This window comes from Suricata suricatta, chromosome 4 (assembly GCF_006229205.1).
Source record: "Suricata suricatta isolate VVHF042 chromosome 4, meerkat_22Aug2017_6uvM2_HiC, whole genome shotgun sequence".
NCBI classification, from domain to species: domain Eukaryota; kingdom Metazoa; phylum Chordata; class Mammalia; order Carnivora; family Herpestidae; genus Suricata; species Suricata suricatta.
In genome coordinates this window covers 82,519,376-82,534,168 of record NC_043703.1, presented here as the reverse complement: position 1 = coordinate 82,534,168, position 14,793 = coordinate 82,519,376, and the positions used below count along the sequence as shown (strand labels likewise).

Here is a 14,793-nt window from a genome sequence, read left to right as displayed (position 1 = left end):
TGTTACTTTTCCACAATTGCCTCTCTTTGCACAACCTGGTGTAGAAACATGCCCAGCAACCCTTTGGATCTTCACTGAACTGTGGAGGCTCTTGCATACATGTAAGAATCTGTATGATTCTCTCTTGTTAATTTGCTTATGTCAGTTTAAGTCTCGGGTGCAGCTGAAGAACCTATGAGGGCAGAGATAAAGTTTGGCCTCCCTGACAGAAGCCACCATCTTGATTCCTGCTGAAGAACAAGAGTCCCTCTGCTTTTGTGCCCAAAAGTCCACACAGTGAACAAGTGTGAAGAAAATAGTTTTGACTTTGCAAACCCTTTGTGTTTTTTTGTTTTTTGTTTGTTTTTGTTTTTGCAAACCCTTTGAAAGGGATGCAGGGAGCAGGAACCACATATTAAGAACCACTGAACTAAGCCACAATATGCTGGGCAATTATTGTACCTTGTAATAGAGGTGGGGGTGGAATACTTTCAATCATCCAAGCGGATGGTGGAGATTTATAGGCAGTATGTATAGCTTGTGTCTCACATCTGTTCTTAGTTTAGACTCTGCAAATGGCCCTGGAAGGCTGCTCAAAGTTCATGGAGATGGTGCTGGGTTGAATGAGCTGAACTTCCTGAATCCATGGCCTTCTCGTGTGACACTATGACACGTCACTATGTGACAGGTGAGCAGCAGAGTGAGCTGGCTGGACTGTAGGGCTACATCCCCTTGACAGAAAGCACTAATTTTCTTCCAACTGAAAATAAGCCATAGAGATCCATGGGTTAAACAACACCAACAAGAACCAAGAGAGCAATATGATCAGATGATTAGGTGGGTCCAAGTTGTAAGTATCAAGAAAATTGGGCCCATAAAACTAGATATTGTTATGTGTTGTTTTTGGTTTGGATGGTACAGGGAGCTGTCTCAGCTCTGCACTCGCCATGCTGTCAGTATAACTGTGGCTGAGGTTTGTGCTGATGTGCAGTGTGCCATGTCTTGTTTAAGGACTCATCTCTAAAAACACAAAGAATAGAATAGAATAGAATAGAACAGAATAGAAAACAAGGAGCACCTGGGTTGCTCATTCAGCTGAGTGTCTGACTCTTGATTTTATCTCATGTCATGGTCCCAGAGTTGTGAGATCATGTATTGAGCTCTGAGTTGGGCTCTTTGATGAGCATGGAGTCTGCTTCAGATTCTCTGTGCCCCTCTCCCCTGCATGCATGCATGCACTCTCTCGCAAAAGTAAAATATAAAATAAAATAAGACAAAAGGGCTCATCTCTCTATTAAGTGTATTTATACATGTAGTCCCTTGGTGTACACGTCTCTGGGTATTTTGTTCTTTAGTTTAATGCATGTCTATAACCTATAAAGAGACTGTTGTGTTCCTGACATGTGGCCCTGCAGAAAGCTAAGCTGCATACTCCACACTCTTGGATGTGTCCGGTGGAGGGTGGAGTGCTGCACTGGGCCAGGTTTCAGAAGAGAATGCTTCGTCTCCTGAGAGAGATACCACTGGATTCCCCTGAATTAGTTTGCTAGGATTGTAGGAAGGAAATGTCACGTGTCATGGAATGGGGGGCATAAACCACAGAAGCTTAGTGCCTCACAGTTCTAGATGCTAGAAGTCCAGGTTGAAGGGCTGATGGGTGGGGTCTTTCTGAGAGATCTGAGGGAGAATCTCTACCTTACCTCTCACTTTTCTTCTGGTGCTTTGCTGGCATTCTTTGGTGTTCCATGGTGTGTGGGACCATTGTCTTGATTACTGTCTTTGTGCTCACATGTCACTGTGAGTGTGTGTGTTTGTGTGTCCACCTGGGTCTGTTTTTCTTTTTTTATAAGGACACCAGTCATATTCGATAAGGACCCTCCCCAAACTTATCTAATCATACCTGTAACAAACATATTCCCAAACAAGGTCACATTCTAAGATATAGCGGGTTAGGACTTTGACACAAAAATTCTGGAGGGGTACGATTCAACTGATGACACCTCTACTAATAAGAGGAGCAAACTGCTCACAAGTAATAGTAACATGAGGAAGAATCGGAGGGATGTGGGCAGAAAGGGGGATGGCCGAGGAAGACCTAGGCAGCAAGGTTTGGGAGTAAAGGGAAAAACGTCTCTCCCAGAGATGCCAAGGCACTCAGCTGTGAGGGGTTCTGTCCACACCCACGAATGGGGCCCTTGGAGGTGTGCAGAGCCCACCGTGGCCCAGTGGCCTGGTGGCCTGGTGGCCCTGTGTTGCGCGTAGGTCAGACCCATGGGAGTGCTGTAGATTCTGGTTACACTGCATGTGGTGTGGGTTCCATTGATGAACAAGGTTCTCAAGTGAGAATAAAGTGAATGTAGTCCCTACCCCAGAGCGCCAGCTTCACGTGGAGCGCCTGGGACGGAGTCCTCATAAATTTTATTCTCTGCTCCTGATCTGGGGCTTCATGATGGTGTTTTGTTCTCCTTGAGGTTACCGGCTAGGGCTTACAAAGGAGGAGACGAGAGATTTGCATGCCTGGTCACTGGACGCGGGGTGTTGGGTGAGAGTGTTCACAATGAGTCCGCAGAAAGCAGTGCTTCTGAGCAGCCAGACAAATGTACCCACTCCTCACTACACCGATACAGCACTGACTAGTCAAGGCATATCTACCCTGCGGGAGGCACGGCTCTGTGCTGACCTCATAAATCACAGTCCCTGCCAGCAGGGACTCAGCGTGCTAGGATCTAATTTTCCAGATTTGTTTCTTTGATTTAATGGAAAATACATTTCTATTTCCTCACCACACTATTTTTATATTTGGACCAGAGTTCAGTACTCAGTCTTCTTGTTCCCCCCGGCTTTCCGCGTCTTCTGGAGTCCTGTAGTCGAGTGAGGGTCGGCCAGAGGACTTGCCCCAGTGCAGAGAAGCAGGGGAGGGCTGTCTTGCCTAGTGCACACGCAGGTCCTCGAACCCCGAGCTGGCCCAGCTGCAAGCCAGGCCGTGATGGGGATAGAAAGGGAAGGGTGGTCATAAGAAATAGCTATTGTGGCTTAAAGTCGTGTCAGTATGCTCCTATTTGTCAGTTGTTTGCCTTCTTACTTTGGGCTTTTCAGCTGCTCGTGTCATTGCTGAGAAAAACAAGGAGTCCAGTCAACTGTAACTGATTCCTGGCTTTCCCAAGTCAGTGGCTAGATGGGTGTGGGGATGAGCGTCATGTAGGGACCTGTGCACGGGGACTGCCCGGGGCACAGAGTAGATTGGTGGTGCTTCTCAGATAAGATAAAGCTACTGAGGAAGTAAAACTGTCACGGGAACAATGAGTCACCTACAAAGACAAGCATGGTTTGTTTGTGTCTTTTTTGACTTATAGTTTCCTCTCGGTTTGATTTACTTCTTTTTATAAAAAATTGTAACCTTAGATTAGACATGAATCTACACATGGAACCATAGGTCACCTAAAAGCGTCAGAAGTATTAAAATAAATTTTCTGCCAATTTTTTCTTGTCCTGACAGATGTGACTTACTTTTGACAACCTAATGACCCAGATGAATGAAATCCCAGTGAAATGAAATACGGTCTGCAGTTTAATATTGCCACCAGATTACATCTTCAGCTCGATGTTTGTGTCTTCTGTATTTGACTGGTTGGACTATGGGTTGCAAGGGCTAAGATACCAAAACCACTGCAAAATGACTATGTTTCATTCAGAGTTTTCTCAGTAGACGCCATGTGTCCCAGACCACTAGGAAACCAGAGTAATTGCTTCAGTCGGCAGTGTCAGAGCGCTATTGTTTTCCTCCCCTCTCCCTGCTTGTCTTTTCCTGCAGCTGGGATGACACGGGAGAGCAGCAAGTCCACCTGTAGGCTGACATGGGCTGAGGACAGGGTGGGGTTTTGTGCTGGACCACACTAGGGCAGTGGTGTCAGGTGGCTGTGGGGTCTCTCTTCCCCTTCTCCCTCTGACCTCTGCCCACAGAGGAATGAGGATTCTTCACACCATGAGAAGGGCCAAGAGAGCCACCGGGCACAGCTCTTGAATGACTGGATATTACAGCCTAACTTTCAATTCTTTGAGAAGTCACTTGAAGATTTCCAATGCAAATGTCATAACCTCTAACAATAGTCTTTTACAAATATAATCGTCTGCATTTTAGAGGAGAAGAGATTGTGGTACAGAAAGAGGAAGTCCTTGTTTCAGACCTCAGATGAATCCACCCCATTTTTGCAGCAGGAAGGCTCTTTATCTGATATCCCGCCCCTCCGGTGGAAAGATGTCTGCTCCCTCCGTGACAGCATAGTGGCCTCACCTCTTAATCCTTGGGGCTGCCTTTTCCTAGTAGATGCAAGGTTTTACCATCTGCATTTGTCAAAGTGCTCTGGGCTCTTGGAAACAGGCGTTCTTTGCTCCCATGAGGAAGAGGGAAGAGAAAACATGTCCAACTTTCTGGAAGGCAACATGCTTTCTGTCCTCGCCACCTACCATCTTCCCCAGTCCCACCCAAAAAAGCCAGTATTCATTTGCGATGCACAAAAGCAACTGCATCTAAGTAACCTTAACCAAGAGACAGAGTTCCATGATTCAAGTCAAAAATAACTGAAAGTGGAATGAAAAACACATAGTAAAGAAGGGAAACAGCGTTCTATTAAAATACCTTTGCAGTTTGCTTTATCTCTCCTTCCAGACATCCTGCCTGGGGTGGCTCCCTTCTTCTCTCCCCCAGCATCCCCTTGTCCTCCTTTCCCTAGCCGGCAGTCATGAAAAAGCAGCCTTTGATGTGGGGGTCACCACATAACCACCTCCCCCCCACCCTTTCTGCCAAATTACAGGACTCGGCTGGAAACCCGGTGCTTGGTGCAGAGACCCTGAAACAGCGCAGAAGGGGCCAGCGCCTCAGGCTGTGATTTGTTTTACATTTTCCGTGGCACAGAAGGGAGGTGAACTAGAACACACTACACGAACAATCTGCACTTGCACACTCTGACACAGAGAGGGCTGGGGTAGCAGATGGTCCAGAAATGTGGAGTTCCCGACGATTAGCCACATGGGTTTTTTGTTTTGTTTTCTTTTCTTTTCTTTTTTTTTTAGCTTCTCAGAGTTTCTACTTACATGTCCCTTTCATTCTTTGGTGAAGGCACTGGGTTCTATTTTCATTTTTTTCCCCACAAAGACTCCCATTTGTACAAATGATCAGGTAGGAAACCGTTTCATTGGCTCCAGCCTAAAGGGTTAGGTAGCCATCTGCCAAGAGAAAGACAGCTGCAGGGCGAGTAGGAGGAAGTGAGGTGTCCCCACCATTGTTGGGGTCCAGGAGAATGGAGGAAAGAAATCTGCAAATATGGTTTATAGCAATGAACCTCCAACACTTTGACAGCAACCCACACTAGGAAGTACCTTTTTAAGTCACAACCACATCACAGAGCCCCACCCACAGCCCTGAAAAAACACTGTCAATGGAATAATTCTACTTAGGATTTTTTAATTTGTTTAAAAAAATCTGGTCAACATTATGTTATTTTTAGAAATACGCAGGTCTCAGTCCATTAAATACATGTTATGGCTCACTGTGAAATTATGAAACAGACCCTTCATTTGAACAAGTCTCATTTAGGGCAGGCTCAGGCAAGGGAGAGTTCTGCACTCATGGTTGCCACCTGAACTTGTGGAGTGACAGCAGAGAAGAAAAGTACCGATTTTAGGAACATGTCCTAAAGGGCAATGAAGCTGTGAGGTGGGGCCTGCAGCTCTCAAACGTCAATCATCTCTTGAAGAAAGACACACATGTGATTCTAACTTGGTGGCCAGTATCCTAGCACCTTAAAAGAAATTCTGCTTCTAGGTTTCTTATCTTCCTGGTGAGAGTAATAAAAATGTCTGTGGTTTCAGGAAGCTTGAATAATCCCTCTACACAGTTTGGTTCCCAGCAAAGCCAGCTCCCTGGGGGACCTCAGTGCATGCGCACGAAGCCTGGGATCAGGGACTGGATTGCCAGTTACACCCGTTGACCTGGTGTACTTATTCAAAGCTCTCTCTTGTCCTTTCAGAGGTACCATAAATTCGATGGTCACGCTGACATGGATGATTAAGGAAGTACGTCTATAGCACACAATCTATATTATTATTATTGCATGGTCATGTGTTTATTCACCCCTGGTTTCTAACCTGTGATGCATACTTCAAGGCAACTGTTGGAATAATGCAAATGGGTTCCCACTTCTAAAATTCAAGGCCACGGAGGTCACGGATGTCATGGAGACAGAAGCCTCTTGACAGTCTTTGCCTCAGCTCTGCCTACCTGGAGGCACGGAGCCCTTCCACTGTGGCAGCTCCTGAGCCATCCTCAAACGGAAGGAAGGACTATTTAGGGACAGCCTTGTGCCACTCGAGGTGGGGTCAGGATGTAGTTCAACTGCCACAGATTTGGGAGTCAAGGGCTTGCAGAGCTGTGGACACCCCATCTTCCCCAAACTGCAATCCGTCCCCAGCTACTGCTCTCCCACTGCAATCCCACTTCTTCTGTGCCCACATAAGGCTTCTGCATTATTTCCCACTTCCTGGTGGAGTAGGGCCCTTTCCAGACCCTGAGAGGTTGAAACGATCATGGCTGCCAGCCCCATGTGAGGCCTGCTATCACCTCGTGTGGCTGACACGTGGTCTTACTGGCCCAGTCCCTTTGTTTCTGGTGCATCAGACTGCTCTACAGCTTGCTGACATTCCCACAGTCTTGTTGTTGAGACCTAGGCCACCTTCCTGTCCCAAGTCACCCAAATCCCTGGGTTGTCTGTGCCTCACTGTAGCACCCTGAGCTAGGTTGCCCCAGCCTGTCCCAGCAGTCTGGGGAACCAATGGGTTCTTCCTGGTCTGCTCTCTTAACTGTGGGGCATCCTGGTTCAAGCCCACCCTGGATTGCCTGGTCCTCTTCCTCCATTGGGTAGCTTGGCCTGTCTCCAAGCAAGACTTTCATGTCTACTTTGCCACCACTTCTATCAAATATCTGTGGTTTCTTGAGAGTTAATAGTATGTTTGAGGATGAGGCAAGACTGATGATCTGTTAAATGACTGTTAGGGTTAACTGAGTGTTTGCCATCCCATATTATAGGGAGCAGGGCAGAACTGTTTAATGTCATATACCAAACTCAAATCTTATATCCAAGCTTTTGGTTTTCCCTTCATTACAGCAAAGGAAGAGATTTACTAAATACCAAAGGGCTTACTGTGATACAGAAGTGTAGTGGTCAAGAACTTGGCTGGGACTCAAATCCCAGGTCTTTTTCTTTATAATTGGTAGGTGGAATAATGGCTTCCCAAAGCCGTTCATGTCCTCACGTCCAGAATTTATGAAGGGATTTTGCAGAGGTGATTAAGCAAAGAGTTTTGAGATGGGGAGATCACCTTGGATTATTCAGTGGGGCCCCATGTAATAAGAAGAGTCCTTATAAGGGGAAGAGGAAGCTGGAGAGTTGGAATCAAGAGAGAATGAGGATGTTACATTTTTGGCTTTGAAAGTAGAGCCAAAAAAATGCAGGAAGCTTCTAGAAGCTGGAAGAGGCAAAGGAACAGATTCTCCACTAGAGCCTCCAAAAGGATCCCAGCCCTCCAGAAATCTGGATTTTAGCCCACTGAGACCCTGTCAACCTCTTGACCTCCAGAACTGTGGGATCCTAATTTTGCATTGCTTTCAGACAATAAACGTAGGGAAATTTGTTACAACAGCAATAAGGAACTCATACAGCAACTACATCTGTACAGCTAAGGTACCTCTCTGGATTCCTGTTTCTCCACCTGTAAACTAGGATGATAACAGTGCCTACACCCCGTGGTTGCTGTGAAGACAGAACAGCACGGAGCAAGCTGAATGCACAGTTTGCTCCCTGGAATGTGGTGCGTGCTCACTTAATGATTGCCATGGCTACACGTCCTGCCGTGTTCAAGCCTCAAGTGAACATTAAGAAGCTGTGGCTGTCATCGCCATGTTACAAGTGGTTTCTGGGAAGTTGGGATCTTGCCTGAGCACCTTGTAAGTGTCAGTCCTGAAATCCTAGCACTCTTCATCAGCTCCTTCTTCCCTTCACAAAATGCAGGTGTACCGGGAGTTTTTGAAAGGACATTTAAATTGTGGACCTCCAGCACTAGACATAGACCCTAATATGAGAGCTTTGCGATGGCCAAATTACAGTGAAAAGGTTTCTAAGAATTCAGATGAAATATATGAAAATGGTATTTGAGCCTCCATCTTTCATCACATGCCTATGTACCTCCCATTATGCGCCACCTATTGTGGTAGGTGATGGGAATACCTCAGTGAACGCAGCTGAGACTGCTTCAGTTGGAACTCACGTCTTAATAGGGGAGAGAAAGACACCGACACACATGCCACGTTGGGAGTGTGTACGTGTGAGATGATAAGAGCTTTGGAAAAAAGAAAAGAAATCAGAGTGAGGAGTAAATCAGGGCAGGGAGCTGGAGAGTGACAGAGAGTGTAATTTTAGATGGTATGTCCAGGGGTGGTGCTTAGTTGTAGTGGGAAGGAGATGTGTGATTTTCTTGGAGGAGAGCCTGATGGACTGGGGACACCAGCAAGTGCAAAGGCCCTGGGACAGGGTAACTATTTGGCCCAGCTGGGGAAAGGCAGTATGACTGGAGCATCCTTGATGGAGGGGGAAGGAGATGAGGTCAGACGTCAAGGCCTGGATCCTGTAGGGCTCTGTGGGTTACAGAGTGTTAGGATTTTATTTTTATTTGGGAAGCCACTGGAGGGTTTATGAGACACAGTCTGATTTAAGTTACAAGTAAGGTAACAAATTTTGAAAGGAGATTTGTGGTTCAGGTGAGCTCATGGTGGCCTCTGGGGCTGCCTTAGTGGCTCCTGCCTGAGGCTGGCAGAGCTTTGAAGACGCTCCCCAGGACCCAGTGAATTGTTGTGTATAAAAGTGGAAACAGCCCCCTGGGGGGAGGGGGGGGCCAGGATCCTGCCAGAGCAAGTTCACAGCCAGACTGGACGATTGGCTACTAGACCTTCTTGATAACGAGGCGGAAGGGCCTCTCCATTTTCTCCAAATTTCATCATCTCAGAGATTGTTGAGCATGCCACTGTGAATTTCCAAATCTTCTGACGTATTGAGAATTCTGTTTTAATTAGAATATCCTCAGTCTGCCCTTCTTGCTGCCCTCAGCGTTTTCCCATCTGAGAGTCTGTTAGACACGGCATTGTGGTCCTGAGTATTTCTCTGTTCACTCGGGTGATTGCCCGTACTGGTTAATTCGAGTGACAACACATTTGCAACTATTCATTGGATTTTTGCCCTTTCACTTTGCAGGAGGAGACAGAGGGGTGCCTCCAAGGAGTTTGTCTTAGGTGCTTTCAAAACCACTTGGCTTTCTTTACATTGCGTACAAGGTACTCTGTTTTCTCGGAACCTAACTGATTGCAAAGTCTTATTAATGTGGGGACTGGAAGGGCATAATATTTGGTTCATCAATTTGGTGTAATTAGAGGCGGGGGCTGTGGAATAAGAAGAGTTTTCTTTCTCACCTGCTTTTTTGTTTACTAAATTATATTTAAAGAAAGCAAAATTGTTGTTTCCTAATAAATGAATTGATTCCAAACAAAGTTGGAGAGGCTTAGACGAAGGAACCTCACATCTGGAATTTATACAGCATCTCCAATCCTCGTTCCCTTCCTTCAGTAGCCCCAACACCTACACGTATACATATACCACACCACACGCTTAAACACATGCACCACACACTACACACCTACACGCACACATCACACACATGCACACACCACACACTTACATGCACACACACCACACTAACTTGGTGAATAAAAACTTTCAAGTCTAAGGATTTCTTCTCAAGCATATATTATCATCAAATATTAGTGTTTATTGCCCAGTGAAAATTCCAGTTAAAAGAGGCATTATTATGATCCTGTGCTGTGTGTCAAAGATGGAAAAGGGATATCAAAACTCTTCCCAAGCCAGCATTACAGAAGGGAAAATTACTAGCCAACAAGGAAAACTTCTGGCTCCTTCTTACCCATCATAACACTTCTTGCCCTTGAATTAAACACAATTTAGTCCAGCAAATATTTTTTAGGCAGCTGCTGGGTACAAGGCACCATGCTAGCTGTCACGGGTATGGATAAGAAGATTAACACTCTTCCTATGCTCTTGAGAGGGGCTAGAAATAGAGGAGGGATGTAAAACAGAAAAATAAGGGGTAAATGGAAAGCCCTCACTCACTTTTAAGGTGGGGTTCTTTCTCCATTGTGGAGACTTTTCCAGCAATCTCTGGCCGGATTTCTGTCAGTCCTGGCCCCATACTACCTGGGTTCAACTCCCAGCTTCCCCACCTACTGGTTCTGAGCACCTTACTTCTCAGCACCTGCTGTCCTCATCTACACCCTGGGAAACCAGAAGCATTACTCACAGAGCTGCCGTGAGGCTCACACGAGTGTGTGCATGTCTGTGTGTGTGTGTGCACACGTGTGGCGCTCACAACAGTGCCAGCATGTGGCAAACACACCCCCAGTCAGCTACTGTCACCTCTCTGGCCCAGAGCTTCATTCTGTTTTAAGTTTGGAATTCAAATTAGTCCCAGTTCAGATTCTTTACAGAGAAGCTTATTTTTCTTTTTAACTTTGGGGAGCCAGTGTACCTCTTCATTGGTCTGGTTGGTTTTTAAAAGTGTTGGAAGAGAAGAAAGAGCAACCATTGTCCTTAAACTACCCTTCCCTGCCCAACGTACACATATTTAGTTCATCTTTTACCCATAGGACACACCCTTCACTCTGTGGGCAACTCCCATTGATTTACTTCTCCATACTGTTCACATTCTTCCCCACCCGAGACAGAGGGAGACAGGGAATCCCAGGCAAGCTCCACAATGTCAGTGGAGAGCCTGATGTGGGGCTCAAACTCATGGACCTTGAGACCATGACCTGAGGTGAAATCAAGAGCAGGATGCTTAATGGACTGAGCCACCCCGGTGCCCCTATACATATCTTCTTAATAAAACACATGGAGTATATTTTATGAGTCGTTGCCTTGATATGGTTTCATTTCAGTTTAACTTTTTAGTATTACATTTTAACTGTAACAAGTCTTCTGTTAATAATGGATTTATATTTCTCTTCTCTCTCTCAAAAATTTATCTTTTAAATTCAACATGGCCCCAAATTGCAAAAATGTACTTAAAGTTAAAATTTATTGTTTTAATGTTATTTACTTTTGAGAAAGAGAGAGAGGGTGCACAAATCGGGGAGGGACAGAGAGAGAGGGAGACAGAATCTGAAGCAGGTTTCAGGCTCTGAGTTATCAGCATAAAGCCTGGAGCAGGGATCAAACTCACAGATGGTGAGATCATGATCTGAGCCAAAGTTGGATTCTTAATCAACTGACCAACTCAGGCACCTCCAAAATTGATTTTTACAAGCTTAACTTAAAAATAATTAATGATATTTATGAAATACATCTGTCAAATATCAAATTGGGGAGAACTTATGTTACTTCCTTCCTAAGTTTCATCCTTACTTCGGTATATTGGAGACTAAATGATGAAAGGCCGATGGGTCAGTGATAATGAAAAAAAATCAGTGAAATAAGCTTTTGAGGGTCATACAGATCAAGGCACAAGATGGTTGAGTGTTGTCAGTAGGTTGCATTAATACTGTAGAAATGAGCAGATTGTACTTAAAATCTTTTTTTAACATTTATTTTTGAGAGACAGAGAGAGACAGACCATGAGTTGGGGAGGAACAGAGAGAGAGGGAGACACAGAATCCGAAACAGGTGCCAGGATTGGGGCTCGAACTCATGAACCACAAGATCACCACCTGAACTGAAGTCTGATGCTTAACTGACTGAGCCACCCAGGCGCCCCCACATTATACTTTAAAACTAGTTATATTCTGATAAAAATTGCTTATCTAAAGCTCAGTTTATGTTTCTTTACTTCCTGTCCTTATTATTGCCAGCTATTATGGGTATTTCAATATTCCGGCTAAATGAAAGAAGTTGCAACGTCAGGTAAAGATCACCAATTTTCAAAGAATTAAAGTTTGAATACATGGTGAAAGGACATTAATCATAAATTGAACAAAAGTTGGTTAGCAAATATTCTGATCATATATATATTTTTTCTTAATTATAATTTATATTTCTCTGTGTAATTTGTTGTTTTCAGATGCATTTAAAATATATTAATCTGGGTAACATAATGAGAATTTTTCCCCCCCTTTTTGTAAAGCTAGTATTAAATTAATGGTTGGTCTTAAAATCAAGGACCTCTTGGAATCAAGGAATAGTTAAGATAAAAAGTAATGTGCTAAGACTGCACATAATTTTTTGTTTTCTCCTCTCTGCTTGACTGTATTTTCAATGGTGAGCATTTGCACAGTAAGAAAAAAACAAAAGAAAATATAAACGCTATGAGCGTAATTTCTTCACCTCTTCCTTTAGTGGTGTTAAAAACAAAACAACAGGCCCCAAATGGAGTCACTTATACTAAACACCATGGTCACCAAACTGAGGCTTGAAATTAATCATAATTTCGGCCTCTTCCAGAAATGGAATTGTAGACCAGTCAGTTCATCAGGAATCACTTGAACAGCAAGAGGTAAGTCATCTGCCGGATGGATCACAGCTGTTCCCTAAAGGAAAGTAGCCTTGCAATAATCAGTCCACTTTTTTTTTTTCTTCCCAGTATGACTTCCTTCTTGCTCCCTTCTGTCTAGAGAAGTCTTCCATTTTGGACAGTTCCTCAGAGCTCCTTTCTACCTGCTGGGTGGGATGCTGCCCAGTCCATGAATCGTTAATAAAACCAATAGGATCTTTACAATTTACTCAGTTGAACTTTTTTTTTTTTTGACAGTGGAGAGAGGACAATTTAAATTCAGTTTCTTGGCCACCTATTTTAAATATGAAACCTTTTAGACACCAGTAGGTAGTGTGTAGGTCACTGGCTTAAGAGTTTATCAGATTACAGAGAGAAGTATGATGTGACTTAGTCTCAGGGATCTGGAACCAATGGAGAATTCTGGAAGCACTTAGACGATGAAATCTAATAGTGCAAAATGTGTTCAAAGGCAGGTAAGACAGAGTGATCAGTCAGGGAATACATTTAGGGGAAACTGAGCAACTCTTCATGGAAGTTACACATTGAAATATTGTCCTTTTTTTAAATTTAAAGTTTTTTTTAAAGTTTATTTATTTTGAGAGAGAGAAAGAGAGAGAGGAAATCCCAAGCAGGCTCTATGCTGATAGCATGGAGCCTGACTCAGGGCTTGGTCCCAGGAACCGTAAGATCATTTGTTAGCTGATATCAAGAGTCAGATGCTTAACCAACCCAGGCTTCCCAGAAATACTTTCTCAATATTAGAAAAAAACACCCAAAATGTAATCATTTTAGTTGATTAGTTGGTGACGTCATTAAAACTCTTGTAAGATTGCAAAGATCTCAAAATGTAATCAATTTGATTACAGCACACCTTGTTATAAACCTAGCAGTAAAAAATTCAAATAACCTTTCTCAAGAAACAAATAAAACAAGAGACCTACATAGAGCAAGGACGTGACAAAATAACATCAAGCATGAATACTGTCTCTGGACCTCAGAAGTATTTTTAAAAAACTGGTCTGACATTTTGTCTTTTTAGACTGGACCTGATAAGGTGCCTTGCAAAGATCATGACTCCAGGACATTTGTATGCATGATGCCTGTTATCACATGTCATTCTATCAGTACTAACATTATTGCCCCTTCAGCCCAGCATTACTCCGTACCGTGCATTTCCTCATATCCTGCGCTAGAAATTGGTAAAATATTAATGCATTTCCTTTAAGCACATAACAGCTATCTGTACTTTTGAGCCGCCAGCCGTAACAAGTCATCTTGTATAAACATACTTTCCGAGGGTAATCAGACCCGTCACCCCAGGCCATCCGGAAATTCTGTCAGGGAGAAAAAGCTCCCGGGCACTGTGGTTATTTTCCCCTCCAGTGTTTATTCTATAATTTCTTCCTTCCTTCCTTTTTTCCTCTGGAGAAAAAGCTTTCTTTTTCTCAGTGTAATTCCGGATGCCTCCTCAGAGAGGGAAAGATGAACAAAGGGTGCTCTCTGAGTCCTTTATATTTCCCGAGGCACCTGCAGTGGACCTGAGGAGGGGGGCAGGTTCCCTTCTCTCCCCGCAGCAGGAGCTGGCGGCTGGTGGGACCCAGCTGCTGGTGCCACCTGGGACCATGCTTGGGGTCTGCAAGTCCACAGTGCCAGAGAGCCCCTTCCCAGGGCACGAAGGCTACCCGGATGGCATCTAAGCCTGTGCAGAGGCGGTAAAGGAAGGGTGGCAAGGGAGAGGAGGAGGCAGCTTACCGGTCCTGTCTTCTGCCCTCCAGCCCGACCGAAGGGGACCACGGCGGCGCAGGGCCAACCACCCTGTGGGACTGCCCCAACCGTGTGTGCGGCTGCTGGCCAGGTGCTGCCTCTTGTCAGCAGGGCTATAAATAAGGCACTGTCCAGAGCTTGGGAGATAAGGACCCAGCTCGTTGCTTTTGCAAGCCTTTTAAGGTATCCAAATTAAAGGAGCCTCAGCCCCCAGATGGGAAGGGGCTGCCAGCTCCCCATTTGGCCTGTCTGTCTCAAGGACATCCCAGGCCCCACACATTTTCTGGCAATTCAAAGAGCAGTGGAAGGGGGAAACCCCAGGGGTGGGAAGGGATCTCACTTTGTCCCACAAGCAGCAAAGCCTCTGGGCAGGCTGCCAGTGGCTCCATTGCTGGGAGCCCCTCAGATTAGGGCCTGACATGGAGGCACAGAAGGGGAAGGAAACTT

At 44.9% G+C, this 14,793-nt stretch overlaps 1 protein-coding gene across 1 annotated transcript in view; it reads right to left on the bottom strand.

Annotated features, from left to right (window-relative positions):
* Nucleotides 1–14,452, bottom strand: part of FHL2 (four and a half LIM domains 2) — a 67,506-nt gene extending 53,054 nt beyond the window's left edge. Inside the window, exon 1 of the mRNA XM_029937084.1 lies at nucleotides 14,335–14,452. The gene's annotated coding sequence lies outside the window, so the exon portion shown is untranslated. The remainder of the gene's footprint in view (nucleotides 1–14,334) is intronic.
* Nucleotides 14,453–14,793: the final 341 nt, after the last annotated feature.